Below are 13,970 nucleotides of genomic sequence, written 5' to 3' on the forward strand. Positions count from 1 at the left end.
GTGGGTTTAGAGTCCTTACCATTGAACAGTCTTGGATGACTCTCCTTCCTTAGTGCTTGTGTAGCCCAAACCTGATGTTTCTTTACTAGATCTAGGGGATTTTAGTAGTTGCTCAAAGTACTTGATGGATTCATTTTTCTTGTTAAAGCTTTCAACAAATTCCTTCTCTCTTCTAGGTCATTTTGTAGCTACTCATTTTGTAACTTCAATGTGGTTATTTCAATGTTCTTGACATTCAATTCATGATGGCAATTCATCATTTGGCTCAAGGTATCCAACTGCATGTTTGAGATCCTAGACAACTTTGCTGACTTTTCTTCCAATCTGTTTGACAAAATTCTTTTTTCTTCTTCAATCATGCCCTTATCCTCAGTTGATTTCTTCTTTTGTTCAATCACTACACATAGCAATATTGCTTGTGACTCTTGTTCCAACTTGAGATTTATGATCTCTTTAGCTTGTGCTTTGTTCTTATCCATGAGATTTTCAATTGCTGCATCAAACTCACATGAGTTACTATCTGCAAATAACTTTGTGGTGTCAATCTCCTTCTATTGAGTGTTATTCTCAGCTATGGAAATTTCTTTCCTTCTCTTTAGCAAACTCCTCAAGGCATTTCTGGCTTCATCTGATTGTTGCAGTAGGAGGTGTATCTCAATCTCCTAATTCTCAATGGTTTTTCCCAACTTGTAGGCTTCCATCTCAAGATATTTTCTCCAAGCTATAAGGCTTCTCTTGATAAGAACTTAGCTTTGATACCAATTATTGGGAATTAACAAGTGGGAAGTATACTTTTGAGAGGGAGGGGGTGAATTAAAAGTATTAAACTTTGTATACACTAAAAATTGTCCTGAATGACTTTATTAATTTAATTAATACTAGTCACATTCCTCTACTTATTTAATTAAATTATTTTAATTAAATAAGTTCATTTTTGTCTAAGTATTTAAATTTAATTTAAATACTTCCTAGCTCTAATGTGTTAATTTTAATTAACACATGATTCTCCACATATTCTTTTTTTAAATAAATTTTATTTATTTAAAATCCTCCATATTCCCATTAATTCTTCTAGACCTTGATTAAATTAAATTTTATTTAATTTAATCTTTATTCAAACTGCTTAGAAGTACGTGCATTCATATGAGTTGTCATCACATATTTTAAGCACATGTTGTCTACACCATAGGAATCTTCTACACACACATGCCATCTCATCAGTCTTATCCATCTATCTAGAATGTGAGATAAGGTGCTTAGTTGTCAATTCTTATCCTTATCTCTTAGTGGTTTCTAAGCACATTCTAGATGCTTCCTCCATCTACTTTAAATAGATGCCTCGTCTCAAGCTTTAGACACACAATAGATAGAGACACAAGAGAGACACCAGACACACACACAGACAGTCATTAGAGGTCATTATCATCTATTAGGTATCATTAGCATTTCTTATCATTGCATCATCGTTCTGTCATTTTGATTTCTCACATCATCTAGTCTAGGTACATATTCCATTTGCATTCACACATCCAAGAGATTCATCCATTGTTGTGTTCCTAAGAGCATACCGAACATTTTCTCCATTGCTATGTTCATAGTTTGAGGTTTGCATAATCTTGGTTACAATTTTATGCAACACATTTTTGGCACGCCCGATGGGACCCACTTCATGGGTTTAAATTTGTTCAAGCTTTAGGCTCACGATTGGAGAATAAATTGCGATAGGGAGTGTCAAATCAAGCCATGAGGTTCGTCACCATCTTTGGAGCGCATGAGGTGAGTACCCTATAACTTGTTCTTCGTTGTTAAAAAAAAAAATATAGGGGCTTGGGGTAGGTTTTCTTCAATTTTCTATTTAGATTTTTTTTTAATTTTTAAAGTGAGGTAGGGGGGTTATTTTCTTTTTTTTTTGCATATGGGGAGGGGAGACAACAATTTAAAAAAAAAGGGGTGTGTTTATTTAAAAATATAAATATAAAAAAAAAAAATTAAAAAAAAATTTGTAGGCCCAAGCCGCCTCTCCAGCGGCTCCCTCTCCTTCTCGGCAGCGCCGCCTCCATCAGCGCCTGCGACCGCCGCCACCGTCCTCCACCCGCATCCTACACGCAACCACTACAATTCCTCCATCGTGCCCTCATTTGATATACAAATAGCATTCCGCACACTATCTCTCGCCAAAGCCCTAAGCCTCCGGAGCGCGCGAAGGCGATAATTTGCGGACCCACTACTCTCTCCTCTTCTGGCGGGTTGAATCTCCTTCAAAAGACACCGCACTGTGTGCAAATTGGCTGGAATTTTGGGCATTGGAACACGCTCGACCCCCTTGGTAGCATTAGCACCGCACCATGCATGGATCAGGCGGCGCAGGGTGTGATTGGGTATGAGCTCCTTGGTCACCAATGGCTGCAGCGTGGCCGGACAAGTAGCATTTCCATCATCAATCCATTTCTCGATGCTCGCCCGATCGTATGTCACACCAGTGCAAGTACTCACTGGATCCTTCATAGGGTCCAGCAAAATCGAGCATGTGAAGAAGGGAGGGATTGTTATTTCCAGCTCTCGTCTCCCTGCCAGGTCAATTTCTTTGAATCTCTGCATTGGGCTTCTGCATTTATAGATCTGGACTGTAGAGAATGAGTCAAAAGTCTTGTGGCAACAACGTCTTCTTCTTCTTCCCCCGCCCTTGTCTCTTTCCTTTTGCTTTCCCCAGTCAAAGTATTTGCCCCTGTGATTGTCTGTATTCGAGCTTCAACGGTCAAATGCGAGACTTGGGTTGGTTTGTTCCTTGTTGCTATCCCATTGGCCACTCGTGGACCACCGCATCTATTTCAGGATGAGGATGATGATGTTCATCAATGGAAAATGATATTCTCCATTCCCACTTCCTCCATGGCCTGAAACTTACACCGACTAACTAGCGTTGTGGAATTTTGTAAAAGCGAAAAGGCCCTGTATACAATCTATAATATCACTTTGCACTCCATTGCGACTTGTCTGCCATTGCTTCCTGCCATGCGCATATAATCAAATACCCGTTTGCTTTTTCACTTTTGCATATGCTATTTTTGCGTATTTTCAAATCATTATTACATTGTGATTAGTTTTATATTAATGTTTCAAATTATTATTATTATTACATCAAAAAAACTAAAAAAAAAAATTTTTAAAAAAAAATTAAAAATTTAAAAAAATTTAAAAAATTTGCTTTTTATTTCTTTCAAATAGGCCTTTACTTTTATCAAATTTATTTTGTGCATAAAGGCATTTAGATCTTTATTTTTATTTTCCTTGTAGCCAAAATATTAAAAAAAAAACTAAAAAATTTTTGCTTTTCGTGTGCCTGATTTTTTTACAACATTGAACGAACATTGTACATTTTAATCACGTGTGTCTTCAATTAGATTAGAAAACATAAAATTTCTTTGGCAATGAATAAGTGTCTTTTAAACCCCAGGTCCACTTACGTATTCTCTCCCCTCGCACCTTTGGGTGACCTTGGGTGCACAAGAAATAAGTGGACTTATTTCTATTTTTCTAGGAGGCCTGCTTGGGGATTTCATCACCCCTTTGGACGACCTCAACTCCAGCGTTCTGGAAGAGTATAAAAATTGGGAAGTGAATCGAAAGACACCTCTCTTGGAAGTGTAAATATTGTCACTCTTGGCTAAGCCCCAAAGAACTTTATACCTTTGGGAAGTGAAGGAGGAGATTGGGTTACCGTCTCCCCTCGACTGTGTGGCAGTATTTCCTTTCATCTAGAGATTCAGGCCTCACGTACCTTGCATATATCGAGGATGCCCCCTAGTTGAGCCTTGTACAACCTAGTTCAACCTTATAGGATTGTTGGTGTGTTTGGCGTGTTTGAAACACATTGGAATTGTACATATTTCATTGTTTGCTTTTGCATCTTAAACCTAAAAATCCAAAAAAAAATCAAAAAACATTTCAAAAACACAAAAAACACCTCTTCTTAATCATCATTCCAAATCATTTCACGTCACATATTCCTTCCATCCAAGACATCTCTTACCTTCATCATTCAAAACGTTACTTGACATCTTCATCTTCTTTATTTATCCAAATCATTTCCTTGTCATTCAATCACATTCCTAATCTTCATTCTAGTCATGATTCATCATTATTCATATTCAATTTCCCTAGTCAAGCTCATCATGCATTCTTAATTCGATCTTTCAAATCAGTATTCTTCTAATCCAATCCCTTGTCAAATTCAGTCATCCAAGTCATAATCAATCTTTCAAAAACTTCATTCACGTCTTCTTTTATTTCAATCTGACATCACATATTCTACTTTGGACATAGGAGCATTGTCTTATCATTGGACTTTCATTCAAATCAAATATTCACTTTGTTTGTACTATCATAGGGTTCTTATCAAATCAAATCGAACCCTCATCCAATCCAAATCCAAACCAAATCAATATCAAATCAATTCAAATTCAATCAAATCGAATCATATCAAGTGCAATCAAATTCAAATCAAATCAAATCAAAGTCCAATCAGCACAAAGCTCCTAATTCCAAGTTCATATTTCCTCTTCAAATATTTTCATCTTGCATCCATGGATTCAAATCCACTCCTTTCAATGATTGACAATATTGCACGACAACATGGTCTCGTACCTTCTTCATATCAAATTCCTTCACAACATTTCAATTCAAATCTATCTCATGTTCACCATTTTCCTACCTTTGACAAGGGAAATCCATCTCCTTATCCTTCATCTGAAGACAATTCCATCCATAGCCAATATAATTCCTCTGTCATAAATAACCTCGCCATGGAAATTGAGGAACTAAAGAACACACTCTTGAACAAACTAAGTCCGCAGGAAAAGGTCATTTTATTTGCTATGTGTCCTTCATTTTCTAGCTCTCATATCCCTCCATACAATTCCATTCATGGCCCACACAATGCCTCATACGTAAAAACCCTTACCAAGAAAATGGAGGAAATGAAGAATTATCTCTCATATCTCAAAGGCATTAGTTCTCATGTCCCATCCAATCCTAATCCTCCATGTAATCCCCCTTACTATGAACCTAATCCAAATCCTTTATCCATAATTCCACCTCCACAAAATCTTAATCCTCCAACTACATCATCCCCTAATACTCCACCAACATCATCTCCTAAGCCTCCAACAATGTCATCCCCACCTCGTCAGAGGTATTTCACATCACTTTTGGCTAGACTGAAAATTCAGCATAATGTGAGCCAATCAGCTAAAGCCACACCTCCAGTTCTGTCTCAAGACCTTCCTTCAAAGCATGATGTTTCTCCTCTAGATCTGAGCACTTCTCCATCCCATCATTCCAATATCCCTCAAGATTCATCCATCCCTCCTAGTCCATCTTCTGATTCCCCTCCTAATCAAGATCAAGACATTACACCTATCACGCACATTACTGATTCCATTCTATCTCCAGCATTAGCATCCATAGATATTCCCCTTCATGAAAAAGTTTCTTCCACTCCATTCACTAATACTCCTCCATGTCAAGATCCAATTACTCCATCTCATGATTCCATTTTCTCTACGCCCACATATGATGATCCACTTACCATGCTATATGATCTTCTTTCACCACATGATTCCATTCCTTCCACGTCCTCATATGATTCTAGTCCATTTCATGATCCACTCCTTGAGCTATATGATATTATTTCATGTCAAGATCAAAGTACTCCATCTCATTGTTCCACTCCCTCCATTCCATCTCATGAACCTATTCCATCTCACAATCCATTCGTTCCACTCAATGATCCTTTTCCAAGTCAAGATCAATACACCCCTGCATCCACATTTCATGACCCCTCTCCATCTCGTGATCCTATTATTCCTCATGATCCCCTTCATAATCCTACTCCTTCACATAATCCTATTATGCCTATCCAATCTCCTCATGAACCCTATACACCTAGGCTCGCATCTTGTATTGAGAATACTAAGTATCCCCTTCAAAAAATAATTCCTCAAGATGTTGGTACACCTTCCACTTTTTCCAATTCCAAAACTCTTCCTTCCACATCTAAAACTTCTCCTTCTTCATCTTCCAAGTCCATTCTAGGTCCCTATAGTCCATCCATTCTAGGTTCTTATAGTCCATCCATTCTAGGTCCTTATGTTCCATTTATAAACTCTTCTTGCCTTCCTTCCATATTAGGTCCTTATATACATCCTTCTACCTTATCCACGTTTTCCAATTTATCCCCCCATAAAGATCAACAAAGGCGCACATTCTTGAATTCCTTCCAATGTTCACCTTCCATAAACTCTTCATCTTATTTACCTGCATGCACCCATACCATGGCCAATGGAAGTAAATTGGATGCCAAAGAAAAAGAAAATAAAGACGAAAATCCACAAAATCGTAAGGATCAACATGTCCCATCTAAGCGACATGTGCAAGAAAAGAAAAATCAGATCCAAAATGCAATCAAAAAGCCACAAACGTTAAAAATCAAAAGTGCAAAAGTTATGTGGATACCAAAGTTACTTAATGTAGCAATGAATCTCAAAGAAAGATTCCAAATGACATCCAATTCTGCTAATCCAAAGGTCTCCCTCCTTCATAAATTCTCTCAACCTCCATCTTCCAAATCCATTGTGGGTACTTATACACCCAAATCTGCCATCCCAACTCTATCATCTCCTTCATCCATTTTGGGTCCCTATATCCCAAAATTCCAACTTTCTCCTACACATCCTTCACAATTTACTCCTTTCCACCACCCTTCAAGGTGTGTGCCAATGAAGATCTTTCCACTTCCTTCACAAATCTTCCAACCTAGTATCCATCTACCACATCTTCCTCCTACCTACTTAACTCCCTTAATCCAAACTTTTTCATAGGTCATTGTCTTCTATTCCCCAATTCACTTTAGCATTCTTTTCCTTACCCTATCAACATCTACGAGAAAATACCAACAATTCCTTGAAAATAAATTAAAAAATAATAAAAAAATTAAAGAAGCATAAATATCAAGGGATACATCCATATACCTAGATGCTTGAGTCCTCCCTTCATTTTCCTACTAGGTATTCATTGTCTTCCACTTTCACTTACCTATCCATTAACTTCCCTTTTTCCACTTGCACTCTACACTAGGGGCAAGTTCCATCCATATTGTTCTTCCTTACCTATCTTCTATATTTCATCTATTGTCCATTGTCATTCCCATCTTTTGATCTTGACTTACACTTTCCATATCCCTTCCGCATTGTCCACATGTCTTTATACTTTTCCCATATTTGATTATGACTTTCCCTCTCCTCTCATCCATCCATAAGTACCTTCCATATCCTTTTCTACATATGCCCATAATTCCTCCATATGTTTGATCTTGACATGATATCCCTATATTACATTCCATAGTCTTTGTCACGTTCATGTTCATGCATCCATTTTCCATCCATATGCATACATATTCCCATCCTCTTTTCATGTTCATTCATATCTTTTCCATCCATAATCCTACGCACGTCTATCCTTCTTCCATATACCCTTGGTCTTGGTTATCCCTTTCATTTCATCCACTTCTTATCACACTTTTCCATCCTTGTCCTTCATATAATTATCCCTCCTCCATATCATTCGTATCATTATCCCTCTTTTTCATGCCTTCCTTCATTCCACTTTCATACCCATGCTCATAATCAATACTAGAAGCACAACAACAAAAATGCTCATACATGCTTAAGAGGAGCACATGCCTTTTCTTCTTCCATATGCGAGCTTTCATACCATCTGTCCATTTTCATGCAATCCTTCCCCACCATTATTTCCTTCCATTTTCATATTCCTGGAATGGGGCATTGTTGGTCACTTCTTTGAAATATGGTTCTAGGTTCCCCATTATCTGACACTATATACATTGGTCCTTCATATTATTCCTCCATTCATATATCTACCCAACCTTCATATCCATTTACATACCATGACTCTCCCTTGTCATTGGTCTCAATCCATTCTATTCCACATTCATTCACTTCTATTCATTCATTCATATCAAATTCAATCTAAATCTTCCACATTCATTCATGTCTATTTCGCAATCATTCAATCAATTCATTTCTATCCATACTATCTATTCATTCCAAGTCTCCCAATCTATTCACTCGATTCATTTATCCTCTAATTTCATCATATTCTCTTCTTCCAATCACTTCATTCTTCATCCATTATCTTATCTTATCCATATTCTCACCACACTGAGCTTCCATCAAATAGTGATTGCAAACAAGCTTACACAAATTCACATTTAGACTCAATGATTTGAGAACACCATTCCTTTTATTGTCATTGCCAGCAACCAATCACAAATATCTCATTTCAATTCAATCAATCAATCAGTTTTTTTTGCCTTATAGGATGAGTCCTTCCTACACAAGCTTAACAAAATTTACAAATTTATCAGGTTCATGGCAAGCATGGTGAATTGAATGACTTCTTAGTCATAATGTCTTTTTGTTAATTTTATCTTTGTGTGTCAGTGATAGCCTTTCCCAAGTGTGCCTCGATCTTCCATATCTTGGTATCATTTGAATGGCTTATCTTGATTACACATGTTATTTTGCAATATGATCTATTTTCATGATTCTTTAGCACATCTATGTGAGTTTCAAGTTATGTTAATGCATTGCTCATTGGGGGCAACGGGTTAGCACACTTTCCACCAAGCTCCTTCAAAATACTTTGGGTGTCTGAGACCTCTCCAGTGCGTATATGTCATTTTTTCCCCCATGACTCTAAAACCTGCATCCATTGTGTTAAGAGTCTAATACACGCAAAGGAATCTTGTCATCTATGCTTCTATAGCATTTGGTGCATAACTCCTCTTGCAATATTAAAATAAGGTCTGCTCTCCATATGAACACAATTGAATCTCTTGCATTCATGCAGTTAAGTTTCATTTAGATTATCATTTTCCATCATCCTATTTTTCTTCTTTCCTTCCCTTCTTTCCGTTCCAAGACCTTTTCACGAAAATTGCCCAAATTTGTATTTCTTGCGCAATTTTCGTGAGGGGGCATCCTCAATTCTCCTTCCTTCTCTGGGGCAACCTATATGTTCTTTGGTATGATGTTGTGCCGACATCACATCAAAGAGGGGCAAAATGTATACACTAAAAATTGTCCTGAATGACTTTATTAATTTAATTAATACTAGTCACATTCCTCTACTTATTTAATTAAATTATTTTAAATAAATAAGTTCATTTTTGTCTAAGTATTTAAATTTAATTTAAATACTTCCTAGCTCTAATGTGTTAATTTTAATTAACACATGATTCTCCACATATTCTTTTTTTTAAATAAATTTTATTTATTTAAAATCCTCCATATTCCCATTAATTCTTCTAGACCTTGATTAAATTAAATTTTATTTAATTTAATCTTTATTCAAACTGCCTAAAAGTACGTGCATTCATATGAGTTGTCATCACATCTTTTAAGCACATGTTGTCTACACCATAGGAATCTTCTACACACACATGCCATCTCGTCAGTCTTATCCATCTATCTAGAATGTGAGATAAGGTGCTTAGTTGTCAATTCTTATCCTTATCTCCTGTGCTTAGTTGTCAATTCTTATCCTTATCTCTTAGTGGTTTCTAAGCACATTCTAGATGCTTCCTCCATCTACTTTAAATAGATGCCTTGTCTCAAGCTTTAGACACACAATAGATAGAGACACAAGAGAGACACCAGACACACACACAGACGGTCATTAGAGGTCATTATCATCCATTAGGTATAATTAGCATTTCTTATCATTGCATCATCGTTCTGTCATTTTGATTTCTCACATCATCTAGTCTAGGTACATATTCCATTTGCATTCACACATCCAAGAGATTCATCCATTGTTGTGTTCCTAAGAGCATACCGAACATTTTCTCCATTGCTATGTTCATAGTTTGAGGTTTGCATAATCTTGGTTACAATTTTATGCAACACAAACTTTAACCAATAAAACTTTTAATTTTAAAACATTGCTTGCATAAACATATGAAAACAACATGTAAAGTAAATGCATCCACATAAACATTTGACACCAGATATGATTACCCAAAAACCCTCCAATGAGAAGGTAAACCTGGACTGTGGATGACACCCACAACTCTTCACTACTATAGCAATAAATTTCACCTGTTAAGGTTACATATTTTGACCATTCTCATGATCTACCCATTGAAAGGCCTACTCTGTTAAAATCTTACAAGGATTGTTAGATCCTAACCTATTAAGGGATTTTAACACTCTATCAAAAGTGTACCTGGCTAAAGGATTTACAAAAAATTCACTTGGAATGTCACCATGTTAAAGGCTTTATACAATGGTTGTTAAACCAACCTATCTCCATAGGATTTCATTCTGCTAATACAATTGTTAGAAAGTATAGTAGAATGTTTGACTTGATTACTTGCAATCTGCTATTGCTAATTTCAGATCCATGTTTTGTCCAATCTGATCCTCATTGATCTAGTATGAAACTGTTGTGACCTTGATTCTTTTTTTTTCTAATTGATACTATAATTTTGTCCTTCTTCTAAGTCAATCCACCCCTTTCATTGCCTTCAAACTTCGCTAATTATTCTCTCCTTGCATGCATTCTCTTCTTTTCACATACTCTCTCATACATTCTAAATTATGGGGTTTTCACCTCCTTAAAGGGATTTCATGACTTAGGGATAGGTATGAAACTATGATTGAGATTTATCCTTCTTTCCCACTCAAATCTTTCTATTTTTCTAACTGGTTGCTTGTTGATTACATAGGAAATCAAATAGATTCGATCTTATCCTTTAATCCTTTGAGATTTATCCTTATGTTAGCTCAAAAAATGGTTTACATCTTAGTTTGTGAAGGCACAAACTCTTATGTTGATTCTGTGTTACTTGGAAATTATTGATTACTAATGCTCAGCACATACTAAATTATGTCTTGCTCAGCACTTGAACTTTTCTTGGCATCTATTAGTCACTGGCCATTTGAAACTTGGTCAACACCTAAATGACTCAGCACTTGTTGAATTTTTGGCTCAGTACATATTGTGAATTGGCATCTATATTATACTCGGCATCAACTTAGAAAATTTCTTAAGTGTATTGAAACTCAATTGTCAACACCAATCTGAAAAAATAGTACCCACACTCCTCATAGCATTTGGGGAGCCTCTTTCCACTCTTTACTTGCATATTTTGGAGTTCCTTGAGAATACCATGTCGTAATTTCTTGAATCTCTTTATATACATATCATTAGCATAGTTATTCATTTCATTTTAGTCTAGTTATCTACCACTAGTTATCATATTGGGTCCATGTGTCTCTTTTGGTCATTTGTAGAGGTGGAAACATTAAAATGTGTATTTGAGTAAGGAAAGCCTCTCAAGAGGCCTAAGAATTTTATTTATTTCTTGTGTGAAAGTTTGATCCCTTTCTGAGTTATTCTATTTCTTGATAGGATCATATTATCAATTGTCGAATCAAGTTCATATTCCCCTTTTCTATCCTTTTCTCATTTTGATGCAAGGGATGTTGGGTAAATGGACCCAAGGGAACACTCACCAACCACCCTAATAGATTTACACGTGGAAGGAAACACAAATATAGAAGAAATAATTTTTTTAATTGGATCCAATGTAGATATGCTGAGACAATCTTCTTACAATGTGTTGGGAATAAGGACTACCTAGTTGTAGCCATATACAACTAAAATTACAATTAACAAGATTATAATCTCATGCTTACAAAGCCAAACTTATATTATTTTCTTCTTCTTACTTGATTACTTGCTACTCTAATCCTAGATCTCAAATATATAGCCATCAACATCACAAGTTGTCCTGATAGATAAAATTATTACAAAATTTAGGTCTTGTCCCAAAGGGGAAATTAGTGACCACACAATTAAGAAAGCCAACATTCATGGGAACAAAGATAGGTCCACACATGGTCCAAGAGGGAATCCCCAAGGCCACAAAAATCCTGAATTCAAATCACAAAATCCTCCCAAAAGAAAATAACCACATATTACTTGACATGCCAAGAAAATGAACATGCTTTGAGCAAAGAGAAATATAACTCTTTAGCAAGATCAAATGAATTTCTATGAAAATATGAGAGTTTTCCATGATAGGTTCTCATTAGGAAACCAATTACATAGAAAGAGAGAACTTGAAGAACAAAGGCTATTTTGTTAAAATCAAACAAGGACAATAAATTGGAAATATTTTTTTGATGCAAGATTTCCAAAGAATCAAAGATGCTCTTGCATTAGACACATAGATTAAATAAGGACTAATGTCTACATTAGGAATCCCTATTGTACAGAGAATAATCATAAAGATCCAAATCATCTTGAGGTATCCAAGAATTGTTTTCACCTGGTTTATTTTGTCATTGAACTAGATATTCATTTTAGTATTTTTCTCTTATTCTTTTAATCACTTTGGTATCCAAAAGTATTTCAATTCCTTAAAATTGTCTTCTTCTTAGGATAATTGGGATTATCATCGAAGTCAAAATATTCATAGATTTATATATAGTTGAAAATAGGTGAAATATCCATGTCTTTAGAAAATTCAACTTCAAAGGCATTTCCATTGTCACACTTCCTCAAGATCTTACAAGGCCCAAAATTTTTCATCTTCAAATTTCTATATATCCCAACTGAAAATTTGTTCTTCTTTAGGTGTATCATCACTTCATCTCCAACCTCAAAAGTTGTATGTCTTCTTTTCATATCTTTTCTCTCCTTATATGCTTGGTTACTATTATTCAGATTACTCTTCACTTCTTCATGCAAATTCTTCATAAAGTCCTGATGGGGACACAACCCAAACACAGAATGGACACAATAGGAAAAGGGAAATTGTATTAACTGTGAAAATAAGCTAGTACATTCAGTACAGAGAAAATAGACTTCAAAACATGCCCTAAGGGCTTACAATAACATAAATTTGGAGATAATTTCTCCTTTCAGTGCCTCCTCTCAAACTCCACTCCGAACTGCCTTTTACAATGCCAGAAATGTCCTTAAATAGACCCCAGAGGGCTAAGGACTAGGAATACATTCTAGAAAGTTCTAGTAGGCATCCACTGACCAAATAGAAGGCTCCAAAAGCCACGTTAGAAGTTGGCACAAATCTAGAAGAATACAGAAATGGTAACCGAACTTCTGAGAGGCATAACTTTTGAACCGTAGCTCTGATTGACAAACTGTTTACATTTTCAGAAAGCTCTCAAAGCGCTCTATAGCCCTATGGACAAGATTTGCTCATCCCCCATTTTTTACCCTTTTTAAGGTCATTTAATGCCCATAACCTGACTTTGAAGCATTCTTAAGAGGTCTCCAAAACCCAAAAAACTGCGATAACTTTCAAACCGTGGGGCCTTTTGACCTGATTCTTTTTCTGGAAAGCTCTAAATTACAATTACATTCATCTAGCCAATTTACACCTCCTATTTCACCAAAATTATGGCTCAATTACATACTCCTATTTTTTAGCATTTACACGTATCCCGAGGTGTTCAAATACTCTATCCTAGAACACTGATAGTGGAACTGTGAGAGTTGGAACCTTTATTTGACCCAAATGGGTATCCAAAAATGAAAACACATGAAACGGAAGCTAAGTCTAAGCACATTTTTTTTTGGGTGACACAAGATTGCCCTTATACCTCTGGATGCTCCTGCATCAAGTCCACAAATTCCTCTACTTCAATAGTATTCTTAACTTAAAGTTCATCAATTTAGTAGGCCCTCTAAGATGAACACCATTAACAATATCAAAAGGAATCTTCTTAGTACTTCTATTCACTAAATTTTTATATAAAAATTATGATTGTGCTAAAATAAAGTCCCAATTAGTAGGTTTATTTCTATCAAGAATCTCAACAAGTTACCTAAACTCCTATTCACAAATTTAGTTTGTCAAT

The 13,970-nt window shown here is 35.9% G+C and overlaps 1 pseudogene; it reads right to left on the reverse strand.

The window, feature by feature from the left end:
- Nucleotides 1-2,112: 2,112 nt before the first annotated feature.
- Nucleotides 2,113-2,598, reverse strand: LOC149569766 (U-box domain-containing protein 25 pseudogene; annotated as a pseudogene).
- Between the last annotated feature and the right edge of the window lie 11,372 nt (nucleotides 2,599-13,970).

The sequence above is a fragment of the Cupressus sempervirens genome, chromosome 3 (assembly GCF_028749045.1).
Source record: "Cupressus sempervirens isolate cs-2001-9-10 chromosome 3, ASM2874904v1, whole genome shotgun sequence".
NCBI lineage: Eukaryota > Viridiplantae > Streptophyta > Pinopsida > Cupressales > Cupressaceae > Cupressus > Cupressus sempervirens.